Source organism: Aulonocara stuartgranti, assembly GCF_965226115.1.
Source record: "Aulonocara stuartgranti genome assembly, chromosome: 7".
Taxonomy (NCBI): Eukaryota; Metazoa; Chordata; class Actinopteri; order Cichliformes; family Cichlidae; genus Aulonocara; species Aulonocara stuartgranti.
The window spans coordinates 63178648-63196631 of NC_138945.1; positions in this window are offsets into that span (position 1 = coordinate 63178648).

Below are 17984 nucleotides of genomic sequence, written 5' to 3' on the forward strand. Positions count from 1 at the left end.
AAAATCATTGGACATCCTCTTCCCTCCCTGAAGGACCTGTACAGCACTCGCTGTCTCAAGAGGGCACGCAGCATCCTACGGGACTGCACACACCCAGGACACCGGGTGTTTAAGCTGCTGCCGTCTGGCAGGAGGTTCAGGCTGCTGAGGTCCCGAACAAATAGACTCAAGGACAGCTTTTACAACAGGGCAATAGCCCTGATCAATGTAAATAGCTGACCTGACTGGATACCTCCCTGGACTTTTTAGGGGGAGGTAACAATGTTTAAAACGATAACAATAATATTTATATTTATAACAAGGTGCAATAATAATTAATGTGCAATAATAACAGTGTGCAATACACATTCTTCTTTTTTATACTAAGTTAATATACTGTGTTGTGTTGTTTGTTACGTTGTGATGTGTCATATCGTGTCGTGTTGTGTTATATGTAGTGCCGACGTAGGACAGTTTTTCCAATTTCATTGTACTACTGTACTATGTATGACTGTGCAATGACAATAAAGAGTTATCTTATCTTATCTTATCTTATCTTATAACAGAGGTCAAACGTTTACTATAGGTCTTTACCAGGTTTGCACACACAGTAGCTGGTATTTTGGCCCATTCCTCCATGCAGATCTTCTCGAGAGCAGTGATGTTTTGGGGCTGTCGCCGAGCAACACGGACTTTCAACTCCCGCCACAGATTTCCTATGGGGTTGAGGTCTGGAGACTGGCTAGGCCACTCCAGGACTTTCAAATGCTTCTTACGGAGCCCCTCCTTTGTTGCCCGGGCGGTGTGTTTTGGATCATTGTCATGTTGGAAGACCCAGCCTCGTTTCATCTTCAAAGTTCTCACTGATGGAAGGAGGTTTTGGCTCAAAATCTCACGATACATGGCCCCATTCATTCTGTCCTTAACACGGATCAGTCGTTCTGTCCCCTTGGCAGAAAAACAGCCCCATAGCATGATGTTTCCACCCCCATGCTTCACAGTAGGTATGGTGTTCTTGGGATGCAACTCAGTATTCTTCTTCCTCCAAACACGACGAGTTGAGTTTATACCAAAAAGTTCTACTTTGGTTTCATCTGACCACATGACATTCTCCCAATCCTCTGCTGTATCATCCATGTGCTCTCTGGCAAACTTCAGACGGGCCTGGACATGCACTGGCTTCAGCAGCGGAACACGTCTGGCACTGCGGGATTTGATTCCCTGCCGTTGTAGTGTGTTACTGATGGTGACCTTTGTTACTTTGGTCCCAGCTCTCTGCAGGTCATTCACCAGGTCCCCCCGTGTGGTTCTGGGATCTCTGCTCACCGTTCTCATGATCATTTTGACCCCACGGGATGAGATCTTGCGTGGAGCCCCAGATCAAGGGAGATTATCAGTGGTCTTGTATGTCTTCCATTTTCTGATGATTGCTCCCACAGTTGATTTTTTCACACCAAGCTGCTTGCCTATTGTAGATTCACTCTTCCCAGTCTGGTGCAGGTCTACAATACTTTTCCTGGTGTCCTTCGAAAGCTCTTTGGTCTTGGCCATGGCGGCGTTTGGAGTCTGACTGTTTGAGGCTGTGGACAGGTGTCTTTTATACAGATGATGAGTTCAAACAGGTACCATTCATACAGGTAACGAGTGGGGGACAGAAAAGCTTCTTACAGAAGACGTTACAGGTCTGTGAGAGCCAGAGATTTTCCTTGTTTGAGGTGACCAAATACTTATTTTCCACCCTAATTTACGAATAAATTCTTTACAAATCCTACCATGTGGATTCATGGATTTTTTTTTCACATTCTGTCTCTCACAGTTGAAGTGTACCTCTGGTGCAAATTACTGACCTCTGTCATCATTTTAAGTGGGGGAACTTGCACAATCGGTGGCTGACTAAATACTTTTTTGCCCCACTGTATATGTTACAGCTTGGGTTGAAATAGTCGGGGGACAATAATATAGAAGCAATTTCATGAAATGTCTAGAAAAATTGATTAAAAATACATTGATTAAGACACAGCAACTTTGTTATATTTTTTTGTGGAATACTTTTGTTTTTAAAGGTGTACTCCTGCCCCGTTATACAACCCATCAATCAAATAACATACAATAAGACTTCCCTTTTATACTCAGTTACCTGACTGCCATGCCCATCTTGACTTTTCCCACTATAATAGCAGTTTGAGATTTAAAGTGATAAATCATAATTTAGACCCCTTAGCATTTCTGAAGTGTATTACAGAGACCAAGCCTGAGTCAAACTTTGCATTTTCGTCAGAACCTGCCAGCAGCAGTCAACAATACACAACTCTAAGCGACAAACAACAACAAAAAAAACCAAGGAATATTTTACTGAGGAGCTAATGTAAGTTTCTCTGTCCATAGGGAGTAATAATTTATTTTGAATATTATTTCATGCAAATATGTTACTGCAGCTGAGGCTGGCATGTTTTGTTGATGGGGAAGGAAAAGTGAATATGAAAATAGAAAGTAAACTAGGATGGGAAAAAACTAATGAGTTCATTGCAGATACTCATTCAAGTGAGTTTTTATGGTAAAAAAATGTCACCATCTCCAGTACCAGTCTGACATGATTCAGTAGTCCATTTGACATAACCCTTTGAGTGTATCCACGTCAAATCAATTCCAGGAATGCAGAGCATGTCATATTCTGAGTCTGAACTTGGGGTCAGGAGCTATATAAAGGCAGAGAGAGGAGAGAGACCAATGCAATCCTCAAACAGCCGTTACATTATTTTGTGTCTTTTCTTAATACATTGTTTTTCTATTTTCTCAACCCTAATAAAAACTTGAAATAGCAACATTATTAAAGTTGTGTAATGGTAAATGGCCTGTATTTGTATAGCGCTTTACTAGTCCCTAAGGACCCCAAAGTGCTTTACACACTCAGTCATCCACCCATTCACACACACATTCACACACTGGTGATGGCAAGCTACATTGTAGCCACAGCCACCCTGGGGCGCACTGACAGAGGCGAGGCTGCCAGACACTGGCGCCACTGGGCCCTCTGACCACCACCAGTAGGCAACAGGTGAAGTGTCTTGCCCAAGGACACAACGACCGAGACTGTCCAAGCCGGGGCTCGAACCGGCAACCTTCCGATTACAAGGCGAACTCCCAACGAGCGCCCGTAATATAAAAAGGTAAAAAGAAAGGGTTAATGAAGAAGGTGACTGCAGCATGGTGGCAGGCTCACATGATTGCACTGCATGCTAGACAGAGGAAGATCCTCCAGAACATCCTCATAAGAAAGCGCTGCTGGTCTACGGTTGCAGTGATCATAATCTAGTGCAGCAAGATTTTACACTTCTTTAAGTGTAAAATATATATATAAATATATATATATGTGTGTGTGTGTGTGTGTGTGTGTGTGTGTGTGTGTGTGTGTGTGTGTGTGTGTGTGTGTGTGTGTGTGCGCGCGTGCATGTTCGGCCTGTGAGTTTAGGTGGACAGCCTTGTCTCGGTAGGTTTACAGTTCTGCTCTGTGGGATGTTCAAGGCTTGGGAAATCTTTTTGTAGCCTAAGCCTGCTTTAAATTTCTCAATAACTTTATCCCTGACCTGTCTGGTGTCTAAATCCAATCGAGAATCTGTGGCAAGATCTGAAAACTGCTGTTCACAAATGCTGTCCATCTAATCTGACTGAGCTGGAGCTGTTTTGCAAAGAAGTATGGGCAAGGATTTCAGTCTCTAGATGTGCAAAGCTGGTAGAGACATACACTAAAAGACCAAAAGGTGGTTCTACAAAGTATTGACTCAGGGGGCTGAATAATTATGCAAACCCCACTTTTCAGTTATTTATTTGTAAAAAATGTTTGGAATCATGTATGATTTTCATTCCACTTCTCACGTGTACACCACTTTGTGTTGGTCTTTCACGTGGAATTCCAATAAAATTGATTCATGTTTGTGGCTGTAATGTGACAAAATGTGGAAAAGTTCAAGGGGGCCAAATACTTTTGCAAGCCACTGTAGCTATGCATACCCTGCCCTTTCCAACTTGAAGTGATGACCCCAGGCACATTTCAGTTGGACTCTTATTCATCTAATAAGATTTATCAAAGACAAAGGCCTCAGTTAAAATCACACTGTTAATTAATCCTCTGAGGTCTAAGTTGTGGGTGAGGACCTCAAGCTTAATCCCAACCATAAATCAAAACCTAAGCAGCCAGAGTATGCAATTTTTAAAATGTGTTTTTATTAAATTGTTCTCACAGGTTTCTGCAGTCAAGGAACAAAGAACATTTTCTACAGCAGGCTTGGAGGTTAGGTTTTGCGTTGCATTACCTCCTACAGTGCCTTAAAACTCAGTGGGTTAACAAATCTATGATGCAAAAATCCACAAATTGCTCCAATTAACACACTAAATGCATACAATTATACATTTAAAAACATCTCTATGCAAGAGGGCTTTTCAAATGCTTGTGTAATGACTAGAACTATATATTAAAGTAAAGTGTTGCAATCCTTAGACAAAACAGAGCATATAGGTGCATGGATAGTTAGTACAGTGTGAGTGAAGGCCTGTGGGGCCGTCATCCACCGGTATGGTATAGGACAACTATAACTAGTGTGAATAGATGCCAACTTAAAAATATAAATAACATAAGCTTTCTTATGGATAAATGTAACACCTACCCTACTCTTCAGCCTAGATGTAGTGCATTAATGAAATGCATTGCTAGCAGTGGGATAGACCAAATAGCATTTTGTCTCCTGAGTCCCTTCTGCCTCCACCACAGTTTGTCTCCTTGGAATGTTGAGCATAAACATCAAAGCGGAAATTACATTAATCGAGCAGTCTGATGTTACATTTTGTTCCAGAAACTTTATTTCCTATGAAAATACACAAGAAGTCCCTATGCCTCTCGGCATGCTAATAATACAGCCTCCAGATTACAGTCATTGTCCTGCAGTGGTGTGGGAGTGTGGGAGAGTAATGGGGCAATGCGTATGCCATAGAGGGAATCAGGTGCTAGGAAGTCAGGGTTGCTGCTCTCCCCCAGGGCTTGGAAGACAAAGGCTGGAGACCCGCCCCACAAATGTCAGAGACAGCACCTGCTGCCATGAATAACTACAGATATAACACAGACAGGACACATGCCCACCTGCTGGGAGGGCACACACAGGCCACCATGCCACAGTGAAGACTGAAGAGGTTCAGGGAAATGCAGAACACAGTCACAGCATGGTGTATAATTAACACAACATATTGTACCAAGCCAGATTTTATTTTATTTTCATTAGCACTTTAAGTAAATAGGTTGGAATTTACATTTGGACAAAAATACCCTTAGTTTAACTATGTACATTGCTTCTTGTTAGCAAAGTGTTTTTCACTACAATTTCTACCCAGAGGTAACAATATGTGTAGTAAAATGACTCTCATCATGGCTTCTGAACCCACTGGGAGAAAAGATGACCAAGCTTTTTAGTAATCTGGTGATTCTGGAGCTCTGGCTGACAGTGCCAAAGAGCTGTCAACTAATAAAAAAAGATGAAACAAAATAGGAAAATAATGTTTAAATAACTCAGAGAAAGGGAAGGAAATGAAATAGAAATCCAATTATGATTTCAGTTTGGTCCTGCTAAATCAAAATTTATTCACAATCAGCTAATGCTAATTTCTCTGAGGAACATAAGATCTCCTGCGTGTGAAGAAATTGTTTCTGCCTCTTAAGCCTGAGTGTTTCATTTCAAAATTGAATCGAATGTGCAAAAACATTTAAAAGCTACCAACAAAAATTATGTTCATTTTACTTTTAGGTATGTTGTCATGGTCCTGGGTCTTATTTTGAGTTTTTCAAGCTCTGTGTATTTGTATGTTTAGTATTTTCTGTGTTATTCTTAGTTTGCCTGTTGTAAGTTTTTGTGTTTTCATTAACGTTTTCAGTCTTTAGTCCTTTTCTTCCTGTTGCAATTCTCTTTTAGTGCTGTGTCTGCATTTATGGTTTACTTATTCTCATTTCCTTTTTAATTTTGGTCATCTTTTCTCTCTTGTGGATTTTGGTTTATTTCACTTCTTTCCCTGCCTCAGTGTATTGATTGTCAGTTGTTACCTCTCTTAATTTGCTCCAGCTGCCTCCACTTACATCATTACCTTGCGTGTATGTAAGTAGTGTTAGTTTTCCTGTATTTGCTTGTCGTGTTGTACTTTTTCCCTTGATGCCTGTTCCTTTGTTCGTTTCTTGGATTTCTGGCACTGTATTTTGGACTTATTGGATTTATTATTTAGTCTACCAGTCATACTAAAGGTTTGCATTTAGCTTTTAACTCTGCGTCTGTGTCCTGCATTTGGGCACTAGCCTGCAACCTTCCAAGACATGACATATATATAGCACCAGTTCACAGCAGGGACTTAAAAAAAACCCAAACAAACAAAAAAGCAAAGTACAAAATAAATATATAGAAAAACAAGCAAAGCTATAAACTCTCCTCTCAACTATTATAATATTATACAATTAATAAACAAATACATAAAAATATCCAGGGTAACAGTCAATATAGTTAAAGCTTTTCTCCTACATCACAACTGGCAAACTGCCGTATTTCAAACCTTGAGTAGTTAAATTGTTGTGTTATGCATGGACCAGATAAGTGAGTGCGTTTTTGCAGTAGCTAAGTATCAAAAACCTGGAGAATAGTACTGCTGGTTTTAGGATTTTGTGACAACCATTCATCAGTATTGCAACAAATAACTCCACAAAGAATCACTAATTACCATTTATTTCACCATATTAGCACTTCATATATAATTATTTTCCCTAAAAACGACAACAAAAATACAAAACACGAAAACCCCCAAAAAACAAGTCTTTCTCTGATGCAAGGCGGTTATTAATCATAGGACAAGACAACAATATTTTCTATATTTGTCACATTTGCATGTTTCAATTCAAGTGATGATGATTTCCAGGGATCATGACGATCATGTCAACTCATCTCAATCTGATTTAACCCAGAACTATGACTAGGCCACTACAAAACCTTCATTTGTTTTTTCTGATCCAGTCAGAGTTTGGTTTTCAGGCGTGTTTAAGCTCATTGTCCTGCTGCACAACCCAAGTGCACTTGAGCTTTGGGGCATCAACTAATGACTGGAGATTCTACTTCAGGACTTTCTGTTAGAGAACAGAGTTTGCCAAGTCATGTAGGTCCTAAAGCAGTAAAGCAGCCCCAGAATATCACACTGCCATCATCATGTTTGACTTGTTCGTGTGATCTTTTTTATGAAATGTAACGGTGGATGTAACGGGATGCAAACATTCCTAAAAGTTCAACTTTGTCTCATCAGTCCACAAAATATTTTTCCCAAACGTCTTTAGGATTATTAAGATTACAATTACTTTCTCAAACAAAGCTAGGTACATTTGGATGGCTTTTTCCCATTAATAAATAAAGTAATTTAAAAGCTGTATTTTGTATTTTTTGGGGTCATCTTTGTCTAATATTTTTTGATGATCTGAAACATCTAGCTGTGAAAGAAGAAATCTGGAATAATTTTTCATAGCACAGATGTTTAGAATGGGCTGTCAAAAATGGTTTCATCTCACCATAGAAGCAAAACAAAAATCCATAACGTAACAGATAGCATAATTCTATATTGAAGAGAAATTAATGTAGGTATGGGTTATTTGGCATGTGCCTTATTGCAAAAAGTTTGAAACCACTGCCTTACAGAAAGCAAACAAGCCTGTGTACTGACTGAGTGAAAAGTAACAGAGCACCAGTTGGAGAGTTTGGATCTCAAACTGAAATAAAAAGCTTCAACAGAGGTTGTGCGAAAGTAAACTCTTCATGATAATTTTGTTTCCGTTGTTGCAATAGGACACATAAATAGATATTGAAAACTAAATAGAGCAGGTATCTTTTTCTCTAGTAAATTCAAAAGAAGGAAATTCTCATCTACAGCTTTGTGCTCAGGTTTATTGCTCGGTAGTCTACCGTACATTTCCCTCAACAGCCCACCATCATGTATTTGTCTATGTTCAGAAAGCTGAAGAAATGTATTTATTTTGTGAAACAAGAAACCATGCTGTTAGCCAGAATTAAATTTCAAGTTGTATGAAGAAGACTCAGGGTGTGGTAAGAAGTGCATGTATTTACCTACATATACAAAGAAAGACTTAGAAAACCCAACTTTATGTCTTATTCAAAGAAATGTGATTTGCATTACCCTGAACATGCTGCACTAAAACTAATCACGCAATGCAGAGTGTCAAGGGCAGTGCATGCTGATTTGTGAATCTCCTTGTGTATGTGAAAAAATATTAACCCAGAACATATTATCCTAAGCTGTGTGTATGTTGACAAATTTGTAATATATTTAATTGTAGGTTTAATTTAGAAAACCCCTAGCTTTTATTCCTGTCACATTCTTGGAAATGATCACTGATGCAACATCCTTGTAAAGCTAAACCTGCATAAAATTATTAATAGGAAAATTCTCCTAGTTGCTACAACCTGCAGGTTTAAAGCAGACTGAAAAGATCAGAAAAAGTTTCCACAAATGGTTTTGATAGCTTGATATGAATGTTTTAACTGTAAAATCTCCATTCTCTCTAAGTACTGTTTCTGCCCGATAACAGTTAAGTTAATTCTTAAAATGGCTTTAGCACAGCTGGATAGTTGTCAATTCATTTGTTTTAAAATAGAGTTTCACAAACTAAATTAATTAGTCTACCACACTTACATCTGGACCTGCAGCAGTCCATGGTCAGTGCTCTTGGCACAGTGAAAAAGATGGGTGTATGGGTGGTTGGCACTTCATATTGAGTACAAACCTTGCAAATGCAGCCTGATGGTAAAGACAGATAGGGGTGCAGAGGGCAAGAGGGGCACCATAAATCAACATCTATCTAAGCTGCCACATTTAGTTTGGAGTGATGCCTCCTCAGCATCCCAAAGGTAGTAGAAGCAGACCTCACAGCACTTCTGCTGTTCCTTGACAGTGTGTGCGATTGCATAATTCACAGAAACATTGCTCAGAGATAACATTCTTTTGTTTATCTCTGTCATGTTGTTTCTTCGTTTTGAGAAGCTACATTGCATTACAGACTTTATAGCCTGCACTGCCACAGTACAAACTATAAAGTGTACTGACATAAAGTGTACTGGACCAGACTATTTTGTATGATGTATAGTATCAGATTTTTTGAACAAACATATGAATAATGTTGATCTGTAGGGTATGGAAATCTGTAAAGGATTTGTTGGGTTATACAATGACATAGCACTGAAAACCTACAGGATATTAATCCAAAATCAAGAAGTCGCTATATACGCAAACTGGCATCCTCAAAATAACCTTTTAAACGTTCGCACAAATCACATTATATAATTACTATGAAACACTGCCAAAATTTTCTGAACATTTTAAACTACAAGAAATAAAATAAAACTGTCTGCATAGATGTGCTATGCATTTGTGTTACTCATGCTGTGTGTGCATAAAACCAATGACAACAACATGAGGGACTTAGAAATCACTCTACTTCACTGTGTTTAGTTAGCATGTTCTAGCTGTGTCTCCCTGGGTTTTCTCCGGGTATTTCTGCTTCCTAAGTGCGCATAGGTGTGAATGCGAGTGGTTCTCTTTTTGCATGAATCCTGTGACAGGCTGACAACCTCTCATCGGTGTACACCATCTCTTGCCCTATGGTAGCTAGGATAGGCTACAGCCCCCCTGAATTGGATGGGGGAAGAGGATGGATGAATGGATGACAGATCGATGGGTGGATGAATGGATGGACTTATCTGTCTAACGTCTGATCTAAATATGATCACTCTTTGCTTCAAAAATTAAAGACATATCTGAGCTTAAAGCTAAACTTCAAAATACCAGTCAACAATCAAATGAGACATTATTATCTCTGTCCATCTTTTATAGAGAGTCTTGGAGGATAAAAGGCTTTGTTTTTTTTTTAATTGTTAGGGCAAAGGTAGATTTTGGTTTATGTTACAATTATGGCAAAGATCGAATTAAGGCAAGTGATAAAAATAGGGGTAAAGTTAGTCCAGCGCTCTAAAAAATTATGCGGGTTAATGTAATGTCATCTGGAGTGCTTTGTCAGAGTGCAAATGAGTAAGACAATTTTGGTAACTCTAAGTAAGTTAGAAAATAATACTGCAAACATACCTCCACTTTCTCTCACACCATATACATTTTTTTATGTTGTTCATCTGTCCCTATTACAAAAAGGGGCATTTCTCAAGTGTTGTAGTGATTAAGGTTCTCATTGGCGATAATGACTGCTTTTGTGTTTTTTTTTGTTTTTTTTGTTTTGTTTTGTTTTTTTTTGTAAGTGCTTTTGTGTTTTTTACCTTAACTTAATCATTTAATATAATAATAATAATAAAAACATATTAGACGATCAGGGTTATGGCAAGGGATATGAAAGAGCAATTTAAGTATTTTAAGCGTAAATGTTTTATTCAGGGAGAAAAGATAAGATGAAGTGGTGACTATGCTCACAAAGAAAAAGGCACATTCAGCTATGTACTGCTATTTCTCAGAAACCCATTAGTGGAATTCTTGGCGTCCAATTGTACAATGCACTTGGTTCAAGCTTGATTTTGACAAGAAGACAGTGACCATCAATATTCAGGAAATCTCATGATGCATAGACCTGCTTTCCATATTCATTTCTTAAATTCATCAAACACACTGACATGTTCGCTTATTTGGCACAAATGTGTAATACTGTAGTTCTCTATGTTTTTTTTTTTTTTGTTTGTTTTTTTTTACAGTATTTCAGACTGACGGTTCACCAAATTACAGTACATATTTGCATTTAATTGCAATAGTAAGGTTAAAATGGCCTGTCAGTTCTTAGTACCAACCTCATTTGGGACTTCAGCAAGCGAGACAATCAGGCTATGCACCCATGCTTTTTGTCATGAGAAATTACCAGCAGCTTGTTTAATGTCTTTAGGATTATAGTTATGTGAATGGTAATTACAATCATGGTGATGATGATTAAAATGTGGATGCCTCCAAGATAAAACAAAATGAGAAAGAATAAAAGGCTGCAAATGAATCGGTTGGTAAATGATCAGTTACAGACTCTGAAAAACTAGATGTTCTGAAGAGTGGTTATCTTTGGATAGCTCAAACTGATTAAACGAGTGTAGTATCTCTGCAGTCTTACTTTCTTCAGGTATCTTATCCTTCATTTAGTTAAAGATGTTTTACTATTTTTCCAAAAGAGATTACTTGCAGAGAACATTTGATATGTTGTGTGTAGTTCCAGTTCCAGGAAACATTCATATTGGCTTACACTTTAATACCAGGAAGACAAACCATGAGCTGATGGTTATTGTGAATCTTTGAACTGAATCACATATTTTCAGGCAGTGTGGATATTTATTTTGTTGACTTTTCCCAGAACAGTAATACAGTGAGGCAGTTAGTCAAACATATTCAGAAACAAGCAAGGAGGATATGTTTTTCACTCTTTCAGGCAGCGATATTGAAGGGCTCATTTTGAAAGACAATACTGTTGCATGTGGCAGAGTAATTCAAAGCTACTCACAACTGACCAACATGCAAAAGTGCATCTTCTGGACTATGAATTAAGAAAAAAAAAAACCCTGGTAAAATGTGATTGTATATATTCTACTAATTCTAAAATTATTAGAGTTTTATTTATGTTTTTGTTTTCAGTTTTAAAAGCTATGTCTTAAGAACCAGAGGCACTGATTGGAGCTTATCAGCATACCAATTCAGGGTCAAAGAGGGGGCAATGGAACCTATCTCAGCTGCTATAGAGCGAGAGGCAGGGTGCACCCTCGCCAGCCTGTTACAGAGTTAACACAAAGAGACAGACCATTCACATTCACACCTATGGGATATTTAGATTCACCATTAGCCTGACCCCACTAATTGCATGTCTCTGGGCTATAGGGGAAACTGGAGTACATGCAGGGAACCCACAGAGACATGGGGAGAACATGCATAGTCCACATGATGGACTCAAACCCAAGACCTTCTTGCATGTGAGGCAACAGTGCTAACCACCATGCTACCATGCTGCCCAGGACCCTATACCCTGCCTCTCACCCCATGACAGCTTGGATAACAGAAGAAAAACTAATTATATTTCTTGTTTGGTTCAGTGTGTAGCACTGTCACCTCATGCTACAGATCTTTTGTCTATGGAGTGTGAATGTTTTATCTTTGCCTGCATTTTATCCGGGTGCTGTGGTTTCCTCCTGTAGTTCAAAGATATGCTTGTCAGGTTAATTGTTGATTCTTTGTGTTATCCCAGTGATGTTGCACAGTGGAATTCCCTAACCTATAACAAAGTATGTAACCATGAGGAAAACCGATAACGATGTCACTGCTAGAGGAAACTGCATACCAAGATAAAAATTGTGAAAAAACAACAAAATAAAAAATGTATTTACTTGTCCAAACTTTAATTTCAAATTCATTATTTTGTTATGAATTTTACTTATTCCATGTGATGGAAAATGAAGTGCAATCAGATGGTTGTTAATAATAAAAAAATAGATCCATATTTTGCAAACATTCGTCTTTTCCTAAGAGCTGATATTATTGACAGTCTTGCTTCACATGCCAGCTAACATAAAATGCTACAGTTCCTCACTTGGCATTTAGCTAAATCACCAAAGCAAATGTTGATGTTGTCAGGCCCAGGAGGAAGTGTGAGCAGATGTGGGTAATCTGTGTGCCAATAGGATCATGGGGGGTATGACAGTAAGGTGTATCATGAATATGGCAGCAGGTAATGGACCAAGGGAACCCTTGAATGGAGCTCAAGCAGGCAAACAAAGGCATCAAAGTAAGCTCTCAGTATCGCAACTAAAAAAAAAAAACAAAACAGGATTGAATAGCGCAGCTCAGAGACACAGATCAAACAGTTCACCTTTTATTCATGTGAACTATTGCTGACAGGTCAGACACAGAAAACATGGAAGATGCGGTGAATCCTCATGCAGCTACTTCAAAAGCTCAAGACGTCTACAGGGTTAAAACTTTCCACCATCAACTGCAAGTCCCAAGTGCACTGCAATACTGCAATTTTCTTTTCTTTGTCCAAGGAGGTAATTAGGAGCAGCCAGCATTTGAAATTCCTCAGGTGGTGAGCAGGTTAGGGAAGATGACCTTGATTGTAACATCAGATGGTCAATAAAAAAAAAAGACACACAAAAAAAAGATGGGCCACTAACTCTACTCTATTATCACATCATATTTCATGTTACTTAAAGATCTACTATAAAATAAAATTTGAAACCATGCAGTGTTAACTGGAGCAGTGACCCATGACTGTTTCAGAACTACCCTTCACTTAAAAAATATATAAGCCAACTTAAATCTCAAAGCTGCACTGTTTCCCTGTCACGTACCTCTCCTCAGTGGAGATTTTTGGACAAAATGCTACTGACACTCCTGTTCAGTGCAGGAGCACACGGCAGAGATGCCCATACACCATCTACACCAACACAAGTGAAGCATCAGGGCATTTCCCTTCTTTGAGGATATGTCTATAGTCTTAGTATAACTTGAAAACTAGACCATTTTTTAATAAGAACTTTGGGTAGATGTCTTTCTAGATGAACATATGGCACATGTTTCAGCATTAGGGGAGTTACTATATATTTAGCAGTACTTAAACTGTAACATTTACAAATATGGTATCATGTTCTGAGAAATCTTGCTCTTAAAAATGTTATTTCTGTAAAGATTTTGTAGATGGAATGATATAAATTCTCTTTAACTGTCTTTTGAGTGCAAATTTGCTCATTTAGCTGACTGAAATCATCATTTGTTTTATTTGTTTACTTTCAGAATTGGATTTTCAATTACATCAGTAAAGTGAATTCATGCAAAGCAAGAAATTTTTTCAATCTGCCACTGAGATGCCATCTACACCATGTAGATGCCACCTAAGGGTTTATCAGTCTCCAGATTTGAAAAGTTTTGCTTAATTTATAACTGGTTACTTATTTAAGTTGTACCATTTCTAAACGTGCTGTTAGCACAATATTGAACAGTAAGGCCCTGCAGAGGGTGGTGACAGCAGCCCATCTCTGAAACAGCCCTAACCAACATCTGTAGAGTCTGTAGAGTCATCAGAAGGACACCCTCGACAGACACTGTTCACACTCATACCATTAGGAAGACACTACAGTGTGAAAGCAAGAACAAGACTGTAAAACAGGTACCACTGCCCTCTTTTCTGACAGTGTAGAAATAGCTTTGCACCCCAATCTGCCCCCCCCCCCCCCCCCCCCCACACACACACACACACACACACACACACACACAGATGCATACATGGACATACACAGAACTACACATTTTTAGTATATCATTGTATGCCATGAGTTTAAAGTGAATGTATTTTAGGTACTTTTCAGCTACTCTTCTATTTCCAAGGGATCGCCACAGCAGATTAATTTGGATGTTTGATTTTGCTTGGGACCATCACTTGAAGTACATTAGCTTGTAACTCACTAAGGCTTAGCATGAGTCTCCCCCTTGTCTCAAACCATGAAGCTTATGTGTGTGTGTGTATTAACTACTACATGGAACTGCTCACCTTGTCCCTTAGATTAACTGTGTATTAATGTATCTCTGTGTTAGTTATGCAACAGACTGGTGACCTGTCCAGGGTGTACCCCACATCTCACCCTATGGTAGCTGGTAATAGCTCTAGCCCCTCCTCTCCCGACTGTGATAAGCATGAGCGGAAGAGGCTGGATGGATAGATCGTGCAGTCACGTAAAGACTATTGGCAAGATGGTGATGGCTGATGGTGTTATAAAATTTATATTCACTATATTAATTTATAAATGGGAAAACTTGCTAACTAATGAATTTATATTGCTGTGTGAGAGATGTATTACAAAAATGCAGGGCCTATACACGTCCCTGCAGTGATCGGTAATGGAAAAAAAAAAAAAAAAAAGGTAATGTTTTTGTTTTTTTAGTCTGACTTGGATTGCTATATTAGCAATACAACATCCATTTAGAATATATGTTCTAAAAAACATCTTACCTTCAGAATTGATTATTTAAGACTCATTCCTGGTGATGAATAAAAGCTTGTGTAAAATGTTCCAGCTTGTTGCATCACACCCAGCTAGGATCATGCCCTGGAAACAAGCCGATCACTACCCCCTGTTTGAGACCTTGAAACAGATCTGCTGGTTACCCGTTTGCAAATAGCTAAACATTTAACCTATTCAGTGAAAGAAATTGGGCAATGCTAGCTCTGCTGTGGCGCCACTCCAGGCAGGATCAGTGGCTGCCACTCATACTCACAGATCAGTTAGAGCTAAGGCCTGTCACTGCCTGGCACATGAGCTCGGGGGGGTGTATGGAGGGTACCCAGAGACAGAGAGGTTTTGTTTCTTTTTCTCCCTTCTCCCTTCCTCATAACAGTTTTACGTATTTCATGTGTGTAGCTGGAACACTGAATTGCTGCTGGTGCTAAATTTCATTTGTCAACAAATGAATCAATTGGAATCAATTTGTAAGTTTTTGTTTTTTAACATTGAACATTTTAGCACAAAGACTTCTCCAAACGTATCACACAGAGCATTATTGGTAAACCAATGAAAGTAATCATCAAACGATAAAAATAGGACCTAAAGTGCATATATGCACTTTAGGTCCTTTATTTTGTCACAAAATTGTGTTGCTTCATAGATGCTTTTATGCTTTCGAGCATATTTATTTATATTATTATTAATTAGAACATTCATAGTTTTATATTATTAATATTCATAATTATTTTAGACAAATACAGGATCAATCAGGACCATCAGACAGGTGAGCTGTCACATCTGTTCACAGCAATGATCCACATATTAAGTGTGATCATGGGCCATAAACTTACAGTAAGCATTTCCAGTATTTCAGATTATTGTTCTGCTGTTTTTGTGCATTAACTTTTTCTGGACTATTTAAAGAGGAGGTTTATCCAAATTGTTCTTAAAACCTCTTGTGGAGCTTTTCACTCCTCATGTCCTCCACAGGAGCTGATCCTTCTTGTGTCACCAGCCACCACTGGTATGTACAAAATTTATGTATGTTTGAATGAACCAGTGGCTCTCATACATCTCCCCAACATTTTATCCTTGAATTCCTTCATGTTTAATCTGTCTCCATATTGAAGAGGGCTGGCGCGATCAGTTGTGGCTGCAAATCAGCTTTCCTCAATCTAGGAACAACAGTGCCTCCTAGGGTAACAAAAAACAGTGCATTTGTCTTCCTTTTCCTCTTTTTCCATCTCTTTTTCTTTGTTTTTGTTATTTAGGGCTAGAACTAAACTACAGTATTTTTGACAGAAACATGATTCACACTACTTAAAGACAACTTGATGATGTTTGAGAGTGACAAAGTAGAAAGAAAAAACGTTAAAGAGAACATTTAGAAATAATTGATTCATATATGGTAAATGCATCATCAACAGTGAGAGAAAAATTTTTTGTATCTAATTTGGCCATGCAAAGAAATACAAAGGAAGATCAACAGAAGTCATGGATGAAAGTGTTTAAATGCCTCTAAGCTTTCTGAAGTATGCATATATATCCAGCAACTTGTTTCCAGTTTTAAAACAACTAAACATAACACAGCTTTTTTTTTAATCTGGTGTATTATCCCTACTCACTTTCACTCCTACAGTATCTATTTACTGTAAATGAGCACTTCTTTAAATGAACAGCGAGCATGCTGTATTATAGTACTACCCGTGACACAGTGAGGGTAATAATTATTTGATTCCCAGCTGAATTTGCAAGTTGGCTCACTTACAAAGAAATTAACAGTGTCTATTAAAAAAAAACAAAAAAAGTTTATGAATTTAATTGCATTTTCCCATATACTGGATGTGTGCCCATGTGGGCCACATGGGCACACGACCGACCAACCGATCGATACTCCTGATCTCAGTGTATTATGTAAATAACACCCACCTGTCCACAGAATCATTTCTTCCAATCTAGCCTCTCCACCACCATGACATCAGGGACAAGACTGTAAACCTGCATAAGGCTAAAATGGGCAACAAGACCACCAGCAACAAGCTTGATGAAAAAGGTGACAACTGTTGGTGCAAAATGGAAGAAATATAAAATGACCATTAATCGTCCTTGGACTGGAGCTGCATGGAAGATCTATTAGCGTGACAATGATCATGAAAAGATGGTGGATCAGCCCCAGACTACATGGAAACGCCTTGTTAATGACCTGAAAGCAGCTGAGACCACAGTCCCCAAAACACAACACTACGCCTTAATGACTGAAATCTTGCAGCCCTTCAGAATGTCCTTCTACTTAAGAAGGAACATGCATAGGCCCATCTTAAGTTTGCCAGTGAACATTTATATATTTTTATAAATTGTTGGTAATATTCTATTTCTCTCCATTAAAATGACACTATCATAAAAATCCAAGGCATTTCATTTCTAAATAAGTGAGCAAACTTACAAATTCAGCAAGGAATCAAATAATAATTTCACGCACTGTAGATCTGGGGCATGTCTTATAAAGCAAGTTGTATATTTTATTTGCTTTCTTATGTGACTTTACTCAGCTTAAATATTGCAGTCATCCTAAACTGTTTCACACTGGTGGTTATCAAGTTATTTATTTGAGATTTGAGTAAGGAGATAGACATGGAATCAATGTAACTAACTGCAGCCATTAAAATATTTTTGTAGAACCTTGGCACAGTATATTGAACTCCTTACTTCTTCATTTCAGGTTTTACTAAGGGAATACATTAGCATATATTAGCATATTTTTAAAGTAAAGCCAGCAGTGTAAATTCTAATTCCTCTATTGTTACTCGTAAACACTTAAAACCATGAGAAGCTGAACCTGTACTGCAGGTTTTACACTTTTTGTTTCTGGACATTGAATATGGAAGAAGTTGTTATGCATTCCCAGCGACATGATTTACACTGTAGTTACTTTATATATTATCATTATAATTAATTCTGTGACTA